Here is a 14103-nt window from a genome sequence, read left to right on the forward strand (position 1 = left end):
AATTCATCAAACGGCAAAGCATCAAGTCCGCCGGAAAACAAGAACCTCGAATTTCCAGGGACATTTCTTACACACTTTGTCGACAAGCACATAACGACCCAAGGGATTTGACACCCGAATTACAAACTCAGTAGACTCAATAGGTAAAGTCTTACTGGATGCTAAGGTTTCACATATGTAAGAATGAGTAGAACCGGGGTCAATCAAAGCAATTACATTAGTATCAAAGAGAGTAAAAGTACCGGTAATAACATCAGGCGAAGAAGCATCCTCGCGGGCACGTATAGCATATGCTCTAGCAGGTGCACGAGCCTCGGATCTGGTCGTAGCATCTCTAGATCCTCTCTGACCACCACTAGCATTGCCCATATTTCTAGATGGTCTACCTCGAGCAGTGGTAGCACCCGGTTTCCCACTCTGATTTACATTCTGTTCGGACAGCCTCGGGCAATCTTTAATGAAGTGGTCCACTGATCCGCACTTGTAACAGGAGCGGTCATGGAATCTACAACTCCCCAAATGCCATTTACCGCAATGTCGACATTCCGTTTGGCCTCGACGTTCATTCCCAACACTGGCGACTGAAGTGCCTCGTGTACCCACAGGGGGTCGATCACGATCTCGTCTAAAAAGGCCCGAAGTGCTTTTAGACCGACCCACATCATCTCGAAATTTCTTCGATGCCTGTTGAAGAGACTTTCCCGAGAATCTTTTACGAAACTCCCCGGTTCCCACATCAACTTTTTGTTTTTCCTTTCTAAGCTCTTCGGCTTTACAAGCTCGCTCGACAAGTACTACGAACTCTCGTATTTCAAGAATGCCAACGAACATTTTATATCTTCATTCAGCCCATCTTCGAAGCGTTTACACATGACAGCCTCGGACGAAACACATTCCCGAGCGTATCTACTAAGTCTAACAAATTTTCGCTCGTAATCAGTAACTGACATAGAACCTTGCTTAAGCTCGAGGAATTCCTTCCGTTTTTGATCAACAAATCTCTGACTGATATACTTTTTCCGAAACTCAGTTTGGAAAAACTCCCAAGTTACTTGCTCCCGGGGCACAACAGAAGTCAGAGTACTCCACCAATAGTAGGCAGAATCACGTAGCAAGGAGATAGCACACTTTAGGCATTCATCGGGTGTACAAGATAGCTCATCGAGTACCCGGATAGTGTTGTCCAACCAAAATTCAGCTTGCTCGGCATCGTCGCTATCCGTAGCTTTAAATTCAGTAGCCCCATGTTTTCGGATTCGGTCAACTGGGGGCTTATTTGACCTTATTTGGTCAGTTACCGGAGGTATTGTAGGTGCGGGGGTGGTGTTTGTCGGGAATGGAGGTTGTGGAACAGCCGTATTAGTTCGAATGTATTGGTTGAACCAATCATTCATCACGCTATAGAAAGCTTGTCTAGCTTCATCGTTCGGGTTACTCGCATTAGGTTGAGAGTCCACCGGCGCTGTCCCTTGTGCGGGAGCAGGCGCTACACTCTCAAGATCATCAGCTACCGCTCGGTTGGGATCGGGATCCATTACTATAAATAAACACATTTGCAAATGTCAGAAATCACCACACTATCAATTAATCACATAAAATGGCATGTATAGCTAGACCCCAACACATTACGGTAGCCCTAGAATCGACTAAACCGTAGCTCTGATACCAATCAATTGTAACACCCCGAACCCGAGACCGTCACCGGAGTCGAATACGAGGTGCTGACAGACTAAAAAAATTTTCCAGACACTGCCCAGTCTGAGTACTAGTCGCTTCAAAAATCATATCTTGAGTTTCACAACTCGAAAATTAGTTTTGTGATTTTTCCCTGAAACTAGACTCATGTCCCCACCTATGTATTTTTTTCTAGAATTTTTGGTCGGGCCAATTAGTACAGTTTATTAGTCAAAGTCTCTCATGTTACAGGGGTCGACTACACTGACCTTTTCCCATTACGACTGGGATATCTCTATGCACAGAGCTTCAATACTAATGCCGTTTGTTTCTATGGAAACTAGACTCAGAGAGGAATCCATACATATATGGTATGACCCCTAATTATCTCTGGTCAATTTATAGTGAATTTCCAAAGCGGAACAGTGAATCCAGAAACTGTTCTGGCCCTGTTCCACAAGAACCCGAATATCTCTTTCTGTACTGTTCCTATAATTGTTTCGTTACTTCCATATGAAAGTAGATTCATCAAGGTTCGATTACATAATTTATTCACTATTTAATTCCACTCCTACGAATTTATGTGATTTTTCAATTCTACACCACTGTTGCTGTCAAAATCTGTTTTCAAGATAAACTTTACCTATTTTGTGGTTACCATGGACCAACTAGGGTTTTGCCATACATAGGTCCACATGTGATCATATTTAGCCATTCCAATGGCTGATCATTAGCCCAACACTTCCATTTCAAACCATAGTCATATCGTGAAACCATATATATATATACATAAACACAAATGGTCTAATGCCATACTCCACTTTTACAAGCCATTTTCGCATGGCTTTACACACATACATCACAAAAGAACTTAAACAACAGGGGTAGTCCTATACATGCCATATCCAGAGTTCAACTAAAAGAGTACCAAAAGAGCTTGATAGTGTAGATGACTTCGACTTCGCTGATCCCGAATCCGATAGCTAACGAACAAAATCTATAAAACAGAGAGCCAAAGCAACCGGGTAAGCATTTTAAGCTTAGTAAGTCTCAAGTAATGAAATCGGCTTTGACTACAGTATTACATTCACATAGCTAACTAAATCACTTTATTAACACACATTCTCATAATCATACTTACTTCACACTTCATCAACATAGATACACAAGGTATCAACCTTTCTAAAAGCCGAAAATTCGTTAGCCGATCGCACGAATACTATTTAAAACGAACCGACTTTTCCAATGCACATGCAAACATACCTTATCATTCGGGTTGGTCAAGCATAATTATTAAATTAGTTACAGCACAAAACGCTCACATTCAAACCCAAGTTTCTTCGGTATTTAACCGAATACAGCCGCAAACACATTTGCCTTCGGGTCTTAACCCGGACATATCAACTCGCATAATTGCCTTCGGGTCTTAGCCCGGATATATCATCTCGCATAATTGCCTTCGGGTCATAGCCCGGATATATCAACTCGCATAATTGCCTTCGGGTCTTAGCCCGGATATATCAACTCGCATAATTGCCTTCGGGTCATAACCCGGATATATCAACTCGCATAATTGCCTTCGGGTCTTAGCCCGGATATAATCCAATGCTCATGCACACATATATCAATAATCATAACACATCCATATCATTTCTTCGTTACTAAGGCTCAAACACAAAACATTTATTAAACCTTTCAATTTTCGGCTCAGTAGCCACACACAAAGAGCATGATTTCAATTGGCTTTATAAGATAGTCTCTAAGCACATTCGACTATCCGTCATAGTATGACTATTCATTTCAATATAATTCAAGTAGGGTCATTACTCGAAGACTTACCTCAAATGTCGTCGAACGACTTCAACGGCTATTCAATTACTTTTTCCTTCCCTTTATCGGATCTAGTCCCCCTTTGCTCTTGAGCTTAAGTTCAACAAAATTTAAAATAGTCATTAATCGACTATTCAAGTATTACTTTCAGAATAATATATATATTGATCCGACTTTCACACACATAGATTATAGTAAGCTTTATATTAATCAATAAATAATTCATCGGCAAACTTTCATTAATGTTTACAACAAAATCACATATTCACTACGAGCTGTTTTCCTGAGCAGTAGTTACTAAATTACTTATAACTGGAGCTACTAAACTCCAAATCACTTGCCGTTAATTTTCCCTGAATATAGACTCGTATATCTTCCATCCATAAAATTTTCAGAATTTTAGGCTTGGCCAATCAATACCAGATTTTTCTTAAAGTTTCCCCTGTTCACTGTTTGACTATTCTGACCACTCTTCACTACGAATCCAATTTCTCACTTTACAGAATTCAAAATGTGTTGTATTTGATCTCATTAGAAACTAGACTCATTAAGGAGTCTAAGCATATAAATTTTATCTTATAATCATTTTTGTACAATTTATAATGATTTTCTAAAAACAGAACAGGGAATTCAGCAGTCATTATGACTCAGCCCCACAATGCTTCAAATATCTCAAGATCGGTAACTCTTTTGTTTTTATAGTTTCTTTTGTAAGAAAATAGACTCTTCAAGATTTAATGACATAATTCACTCAGCTTCTAATTCAACTCCTATAATTTATGGCGATTTTCCAAAATCACCTTACTGCTGCTGTCCCCAAACAGATTATCACCAAATCAAATACTAACATTAGCATTTCACCTTAATAGCTAGCTTACCAAGCCTTGATTTAACATATAATTCACACATATCACATTCAACTATATATATATACATTTATCATATTTATTATTAACAAAGTATGCTCATGACAAATTTACTCCCAATCGCATCTCAAAATTCATCAAGCTTAGAACACATTTACTAATTAAATTCGGTAGTTTAATCACTTTGCTAACCACTTATACATATAATTCAATTCAACATTATAACCCATTATCACTCATTTAGCCGATTATAGAGAATTAAACATAATATCTCTAGGATATACTCTACATGGCCGAATACACTACATTAATTTCCAACATTACCTATGTAATTACCTATAGGTTCTTATACCTTAAATTCACACATTTAGCCTTTTAATGCCTATTGATCAATCCTTTGGTCCTATCAAGAACCATTTAACATGCAAGGAACATAATCATAGAGGAAGAAATTTACATTCTAAATAGGCTCAATCTTTGACCGAATGTACTAGGCTCCTCTAAGCCACTCATCCAAAAATCTTTACCCCATTCTAGTCACTCTCCCATTGTTCCATACAACATGAAATAACCCCTAATTCCAACACTTAATCCTTTGGCATATTGCTCAATTCACCATAAGAAATCTCAACTTTCTTGACATTACCAAGAGTGCATCCACCATTTAACTTAGCATATTATAAAGCCAAATCAACAAATTCAAAGCTTACCTCCTAATAGCTAAAGATGAATGCCGAATTGCTCTAGGTAAGTTTTCCCCTTCCTTTTTTTTCTCCTTGTTTCGGCTTGAGGGAGGTATGAGAAGAAGATGAACACCATCCTCCTTCTTCTCTTTTATTTAATTCCTTTTATTTCAATTATTAAATCATTTGTTAATACAAAATTATTTTAATTTTTGAATTAGTGGAGCATATTCTTTCCTTGGCCGGCCACTATATTTAACATGGGTAAATTGACATGCAAAACCACTCCTTTCAATGCATGTACTATTAGACCATTGTAAATTAGCCTCTCACTTTCCAACAAAGTTTCATATAAGTCCATATTAAAAAAAATTCACATAAAGATGATCAAATTAATGCATGAAACTTTCACACATGCAATTACTCACATCATAAACACAGAATATAACTTTTAATTATTTATAAGACTCGGTTTCGTGGTCCCGAAACCACTTTTCGACTAGGGTCAACTTTGGGCCGTCACAAAGTCGAAGTCATCCACACTATCTAAGCCACTTTTGGTACTCTTTTAGTTTAATTTTGAAAATGGCATGTATAGGGCTGACCCTTGTTGTTAATTAAGTACCCTTGGTAATGTGTATTCATATAGCCATGCGAAAATGGCTCGTATATTTCGAAGTATAACATTATGGTCTCGGGATATGGTTATTAAATGGTGTGGAAATGTTTGGTAATGACTAGCCATTGGAATGGCCAATCATGGTCCTATTGGTGCTACGTATGCCATGGCTAATCGGGATTACCCTTGATAATAATGTATGTCAATTTGCTATTTGATTCATGGAAAATTATGAAATAGGTAAAAATGTACCTTAAAATAGATGCTGACAGTAGCAGTGACGTAAGTTGGAAAAATCACTAAAAATAGTAGGAGTGAAATTAAATAGTGAATAAATTATGTAATCGAATCTTGATGAGTCTATTTTGATATGAAAGAAACGAAACGACCACATGAGCCGTATTTTATGAGATGTTTAAGTTTTCGTGAAACAGGGCCAGAGCATTTTCTGGATCCCCTGTTCTGAGTTTGAAAAATTACCATAAATTAACCAGAGATAATTAGAAGTCATTCTTTATATTTATAGATTCCTTTTTGAGTATAGTTTCATTAGAAACAAACGGCATAAGTATTGAAGCTCTGTACAGGGAGATATCTAAGTCGTAATGCATGAAGGTCAGAGTAGTCGAACCCTAAAACAGGGGAGACTTCAACTAATAAACTGTACTAATTGGCTTGACCAAAAATTCTATAAAAATATTTTTAGATGGAAATATGAGTCTAGTTTCAGAAAAAATTTACGAAATCGGTTTTCGAGTTTTGGAACTCGAGATATGATTTTTAAAGCAACTGTGATGCAGTTGGCCAGCTTGTCTAGAAATTTTAAAATGAACTGTGTAAGCAAATGAATTAAGTCCGTTCACACCTCGTGTTCGACTCCGGCAACGGTCTCGGGTACGGGGTGTTACAATTTTATTGGTATCAGAGCTACGGTTTAGTCGATTCTAGGACTACCGTAATACGTTCGGGTTTAGCTATACATGCCATTGTGTGTTTATTGATAGTGTGGTGATTTCTGACAGTTAAAAATGTGTTTACTTATAGTAATGGATCCCGATCCCAACCGAGCGGTAGCTGATGATGTTGAGAGTGTAGCGCCTGCTCCCGCGCAAGGGACAGCGCCGACGGACTCTCAACCTATTGCTAGTAATCAGAATGATGAAGCTAGACAAGCTTTTTATAGCATAATGAATGACTGGTTCAATCAGTACATTCGAACTAATACGGCTGTTCCACAACCTCCATTCCCGACTAATACAACCCCCGCACCTACAATACCTCCGGTAACTGACCAAATAAGGTCAAATAAGCCCCCAGTTGACAGAATCCGAAAACACGGGGCTACTGAATTTAAAGCTACGGACAGCGATGATGCCGAGCAAGCTGAATTTTGGTTGGACAACACTATTTGGGTACTCGATGAACTATCTTGCACACCCGATGAATGCCTAAAGTGTACCATCTCCTTGCTACGTGATTCTGCCTACTATTGGTGGAATACGTTGATTTCTATTGTGCCCAGAGAGCAAGTAACTTGGGAGTTTTTCCAAAACGAGTTTCGAAAAAAGTATATTAGTCAGAGATTCATTGATAAAAAACGGAAGGAATTTCTTGAACTTAAATAAGGTTCCATGTCGGTTACTGATTATGAACGAAAGTTTGTAAGGCTTAGCTGGTACGCTCGAGAATGCATTTCTTCAGAAGCTGTGATGTGTAAACGTTTCGAGGATGGACTGAACGATGATATAAAGCTGTATGTTGGCATTTTAGAAATTCGAGAATTTGTGGTACTTGTCGAACGAGTTTGCAAAGCCGAAGAGCTCAGTAAGGAGAAAAGAAAAGCTGATATGGGAGCAAAGGAGTTTCGTAAGAGATCTTCGGGAAAGCCCTTTCAACAGTCATCGAAGAAATTTAGAGATGACTTAGGCCGGTCTAGAGACATTTCGGGCTTTTCTAGACGAAATCGTGATCGACCCCCTGTGAGTACACAAGTCACTTCGGTTGCCAGTGTTGGAAATGATCGTCGAGACAGAACAGAGTGCCAGTATTATGGTAAATGGCATTCGGGAAGTTGTAGATTCCATGACCGCTCCTGTTATAAGTGTGGATCAGCTGACCACTTTATCAAGGATTGCCCAAGACTGTATGAACAGAATGTAAATCAGAGTGGGAAACCGGGTGGTACTACTGCTCGAGGTAGACCATCTAAAAATGCGGGGAATGCTAGTGGTGGTCAGAGAGGATCTAGAGATGTTACCACCAGATCTGAGGCTCGTGCTCCTGCCAGAGCTTATGCTATACGTGCACGCGAGGATGCTTCTTCGCTTGATGTTATTACCGGTACATTCACTCTCTTTGATACTAATGTGATTGCATTGATTGACCCTGGTTCTACTCATTCTTATATATGTGAGACTTTAGCATCCAGTAAGACTTTACCTGTTGAGTCTACTAAGTTCGTTATTAGAGTGTCGAATCCCTTAGGTCATTGTGTGCTTGTTGATAAAGTGTGTAAGAAATGTCCCCTAGTAATCCGAGGTTCCTGTTTTCCGGCCGATTTGATACTTTTACCGTTTGATGAATTTGATGTTATCCTCGGTATGGATTGGTTAACCGTACATGATGCAATTGTAAATTGCAAAAGAAAAACCATTGATTTGAGGTGTGTAAATAACGAGATAATCCGAGTTGAGTCTACTGACTTGAGTGGGTTGCCAGCTGTAATATCATCGATGTTGGCTCAGAAATATGTAAGAAAGGGGTGTGAAGCATACCTTGCGTATGTACTTGATGACAAAGAGTTAGAAAAGAAGCCTGAATCTGTGCCGGTGGTTTGGGAATATCTGGATGTTTTTCCCGAAGAATTACCAGGTTTACCACCTGTTCGGGAGGTAGAGTTTGGTATTGAGCTTGTACCTGGGACTACACCAATTTCGATAGCTCCGTATCGTATGGCACCAACGGAATTAAAGGAATTGAAAGCTCAGTTGCAAGAGTTGATGGATAGAGGTTTCGCTCGACCAAGTTTCTCACCTTGGGGTGCACTAGTATTGTTTGTGAAAAAGAAGGACGGAACCATGAGGTTGTGCATCGATTATCGTCAGCTGAATAAAGTGACTATAAAGAATAAATATCCGTTACCACGCATTGATGATCTGTTTGATCAACTAAAAGGAGCCGTAGTGTTTTCAAAGATAGATTTGAGATCGGGTTATTATCAGTTGCGAATTCGAGATTCAGATATACCCAAAACTGCTTTCAGAACGAGATACGGTCACTACGAGTTCTTAGTGATGCCGTTTGGGCTCACTAATGCCCCTGCGGTATTTATGGATCTGATGAATCGGATCTTCAGACCATTTTTGGATCGGTTTGTAGTTGTGTTTATCGATGATATTTTGGTCTATTCGAGAAATGAAACCGATCATGCTGAACACCTAGGGTTAGTGTTGCAGATTTTACGGGATAAGTAGTTATATGCTAAGTTCAGTAAGTGTGAGTTCTGGTTAAGAGAGGTGAGCTTCTTGGGTCATGTGGTATCTGCATCGGGTATTCGAGTTGATCCGAGCAAAATTTCAGCCATACTTAACTGGAAGCCTCCGAGAAATATTACTGAAGTTCGGAGCTTTTTGGGACTTGCCGGTTACTAAGACGGTTCGTAAAGGGTTTCTCGATGATAGCCACACCAATAACGAAACTACTTCAGAAAGATGTTAAGTTCGAATGGATAGAAAAGTGTCAGAAAAGTTTCGATCAACTGAAAACTTATTTGACTGAAGCTCCAGTGCTAGTGCAGCCCGAATCAGGCAAAGAGTTTGTCATTTACAGTGATGCATCCTTACTTGGGTTGGGTTGTGTATTGATGCAAGAAGGTCGAGTTGTGGCCTATGCGTCGAGGCAATTGAAGCCACATGGGAAAAATTACCCAACCCATGATCTCGAACTAGCTGCCATCGTATTCGCTTTGAAAATATGGCGGCATTACTTATTTGGTGAGAAGTGCCACGTATATTCGGATCACAAAAGTCTCAAATATTTGATGACTCAAAGAGACTTGAATCTGCGACAAAGACGTTGGCTCGAGTTGTTAAAAGACTATGAGCTTGTCATTGACTATCACCCGGGAAAGGCTAATGTGGTTGCAGATGCCTTAAGCCGTAAATCACTGTTTGCTTTACGATCGATGAATGTACACTTGTCTGTTCTATCCGACAATGTGTTAGTAGCTGAATTAAAGGCCAAACCATTGTTGATTCATCAAATTCGTGAAGCTCAGAAAGTCGATGATGAATTGGTTGCAAAACGGGCTGAATGTGTTTCGAATATGGAATCAAAGTTTCAAATTGATGATGACGATTGTTTGAGGTTCAAAATTCGTTTGTGTGCTCCAAGAAATTCAGAACTTATTTCGATGATTCTGAACGAAGCTCATTGTAGCCGAATGTCAATTCACTCGGGGAGTACGAAAATGTACAACGATCTGAGACGTCAGTTTTGGTGGCATGGTATGAAACGAGGCATTTCCGAATTTGTTTCGAAGTGTTTAATATGTCAACAAGTAAAAGCGGAACGTCAAGTGCCTACAGGTTTACTTCAGCCGATCATGATACCAAAATGGAAATGGGATCGAGTCACGATGGATTTTGTATCTGGGTTGCCAGTGTCGGCAAGTAAGAAAGATGCGATTTGGGTTGTTGCTGATAGATTGACTAAGTCGGCTCACTTTATCCCCGTACGTACGAATTTTTCATTGGATAAACTAGCTGAATTGTATGTTTCTCAGATTGTGAGATTACACGGGGTTCCTATTTCTATTGTGTCGGATAGAGATCCGAGGTTCACCTCGCGATTTTGGAAGAAATTGCAAGAAGCCTTGGGTACTAAGTTGCATTTTAGCACTGCTTTTCATCCACAGACTGATGGTCAATCCGGGCGGATAATTCAGATACTCGAGGATATGTTGAGATGTTGCATCCTTGAGTTTAGTGGTTCATGGGAGCAGTATTTACCTTTGATTGAATTCGCTTACAACAATAGTTTTCAATCAAGCATTAAGATGGCACCTTACGAGGCTTTGTACGGTTGTAAATGCCGTACACCGTTGTTTTGGACCGAACTCGGTGAGAGTAAAATTTTCAGAGTTGATTTGATTAAAGATGCTGAGCAGAAAGTAAAAATAATTCGTGAGAGTCTGAAGGCAGCATCAGATCGTCAGAAGTCGTACGCGGATTTAAAACGAAGAGATATTGAGTATCAGGTGGGAGACAAAGTGTTTCTTAAAGTTTCACCTTGGAAAAAGATACTCAGATTTGGCCGTAAGGGCAAACTGAGTCCGAGGTTCATAAGGCCGTATGAAATATCCGAACGAGTTGGCCCAGTGCATATAAATTGATTTTACCCCCTGACCTCGAGAAGATTCACAATGTTTTTCATGTCTCGATGCTTCGACGTTACAGATCTGATCCTTTGCACATAATAAATCCCTCCGAGGTTGAAATTCAAGCCGATATGAGTTATGAAGAAGAACCGATTCGCATCCTAGCTCGTGAAATGAAAGAGTTGCGAAACAAAAGGGTTTCGTTAGTAAAGGTGTTATGGCTCAAACACGGGATCGAAGAAGCTACTTGGGAAAACGAGAACTCTATGAAAGAATGATACCCAAACCTATTTACCGGTAAGATTTTCGGGGACGAAAATTTCTTAAGTGGGGGAGAGTTGTGACAGCCCTAAATTGACCCTAGTCGGAAAGTGGTTTCGAGACCACGAAACCAGGTCTTATAAATAATTAAAAGTTATATTCTGTGTTTATGATGTGAGTAAATGCATGTGTGAAAGTTTCATACTTTAATTTGGTCGGTATATGTGAAATTTATTAGTAGGGACTTATGTGAGACAATTTAGAAATGTGCTAGGCAAGTGTTAAAGTGGCCTATTAATATATGTGGGAAAGTGCTTGTACTTGCATGTCAAATTAGCCAAACTATAGGTAGTGGCCGGCCATGCTACAAATTATATAATCAAAGGTGAATTTTCTATTAACTTTAATTAGCTAGATGCCATATTAGTATGGATGATGTAATAAAATAAAGAAATGATAATTAAAGGAAGAAAATGGGTGAAAGAAACAAAGTCTTCATCCATGTTTCTTCCTAGCCGATTCTAAAGAAAGAAAAGAACAAGAGCATTCGGTGATCTTGAACTCAAAATAAGGTGAGTAGTTCATGCTAATTCTTGAAAATTTTAGTATATTTTGAGTTAGTTCTTAAGTTCTTTGCTTAACCCATGACAAAATTTTGAGTTGGGTAATGTCTTAAGCTTTCGACCATAGTAGAAATTAAGGGGTTAGATTGTTATTTTTTTTGTGGTTATTTGAAGTTGAACTAGTTAATACTTAAGTGTTAGTATTTGTACATGAAATAGATGAATGTGGAATTGTTGAGTTATTTGAACAAATTCGGCTTTGTAATGGATTTCTTTTTAGTATAAACCTTGAGTAATGCTAGACATAGATTTTGGTTTTGATAGTGCTAATATGAGCTTAATTAATTCAATTTTGATAATATAATGATAGCTTAAGATAAACAACATTCGGTTATGAATTTTGTGTTAAATTGAAAATGGATGCTAGTTGAGCTATGAACAATTACTTAATAACGAAGAGAATATAAGCTAAATGCTAAAGTAGCATTCAACCTCGGAGTAAGTTAAATTGGTAGGAAAATAAATTTTGAGATGGAAAATTATGTGTTTGACTAAAGAAAAGAAATCGTTGAAGAGTGTTTGTGAACTTGGTGAGTGTATTCGGTTAGGGGGCAAATGAATAAAAATTTGGAATTTGATTTTTGTTTGGGTATGTATGACCAAGTATATTCAGCCACATACATGATACAATTACATGATGTTATATTATGATTATTGAGCTTATGTATGTGGGTGCATGTATATCTAGTAATATAAGGTCATTTGGTTTTGATGGTCGACTGATAAGTCGTTATTTTAATTACAAGAGCATTTGGTGAAAGTAACATTTGTGTATGAACATATATTAGTTATGAAATCGGTAGGTTTATTGTGGTAATGATAATATATTAAAATGAGATGGATATTTGATTACCGAATGCGAATAATAAGTAAACACTATTGATCGAAATATTAAACGTCTCCATTTATACTTATTTAGCTCAAGAGCAAGTGGGGTCAAAGTTGGATAAGGGAAAGGAAAAAGTGATCGAATAGCCGTTGAAATCGTTTGACAACATCCGAGGTAAGTTTTCGAATAATGGAACTTAGTTTATGATTTGATTAAGTCATGACATGTAAGCATAACAATTAAACGGTGATATAATGGTTCTACTTGAATTATATATTGAGGTGATTAGTTTATACCTATGACGGGTAGCTGAATGTGTATAGAGATCATGTCATAAAGCAAATCGAAATCATGCTCTTTGTATGTGCCTATTGAGCCGAAAATGAAAATGGTTGATAAGCGTCTTGTGTTTGAATTCTAATTATGATAATGAAATATGGATGTGTCATGATTATTTGGTACATGTGCTTGATTATTCGGATGATATCTGGGCTAAGTCCCGAAGGCATTTGTGCAAGTTACTAAACCCGGGCTAAGTCCCAAAGGCATTTGTGCTAGTGATTATATCCGGGCTAAATCCCGAAGGCATTTATGCTAGTGACTATATCCGGGATAAGACCCGAAGGCATTTGTGCGAGTTGCTATATTCGGCTAAGTCCCGAAGATACTTGGGTTTGGAAGTGAGCGATCTTGCTGTAATAATTTCAATTAATACGCCCGTAAAATCCAAACGATAAGGTATGTTTCGTATATGCATCGGAAAAGTCGATTCATTTTAAATAGTATTTATTCAATTGATTAACGAACTTTTGGCCTTTAGTTAGGTTTGATACCTTGTGTATGAATATATTGATTGAAGCATGAAGTAAGTATGATTATGAGAATGTGCATATATGAAGTTATTCATTTAGCCATATGAGTGTTATACTTTAGTCGAAACTAATTCCATTACTCGAAACTTACTAAGCATTAAATGCTTATTCCGTTTCTTTGATTATCTGTTTTATAGATTTTGTTCGTCAGCTATCGGACTCGGGAGTGTCAAAGTCGAAGTCATCCACACTATCTAAGCCACTTTTGGTACTCTTTTAGTTTAATTTTGAAAATGACATGTATATGGCTGACCCTTGTTGTTAATTAAGTACCCTTGGTAATGTGTATTTGTATAGCCATGCGAAAATGGCTCGTATATTTCGAAGTATAACATTATGGTCTCGGGATATGGTTATTAAATGGTGTGGAAATGTTTGGTAATGACTAGCCATTGGAATGGCCAATCATGGTCCTATTGGTGCTACGTACGCCATGGCTAATCGGGATTACCCTTGATAATAATGTATG

The sequence above is a fragment of the Gossypium hirsutum genome, chromosome A10, assembly GCF_007990345.1.
Source record: "Gossypium hirsutum isolate 1008001.06 chromosome A10, Gossypium_hirsutum_v2.1, whole genome shotgun sequence".
NCBI lineage: Eukaryota > Viridiplantae > Streptophyta > Magnoliopsida > Malvales > Malvaceae > Gossypium > Gossypium hirsutum.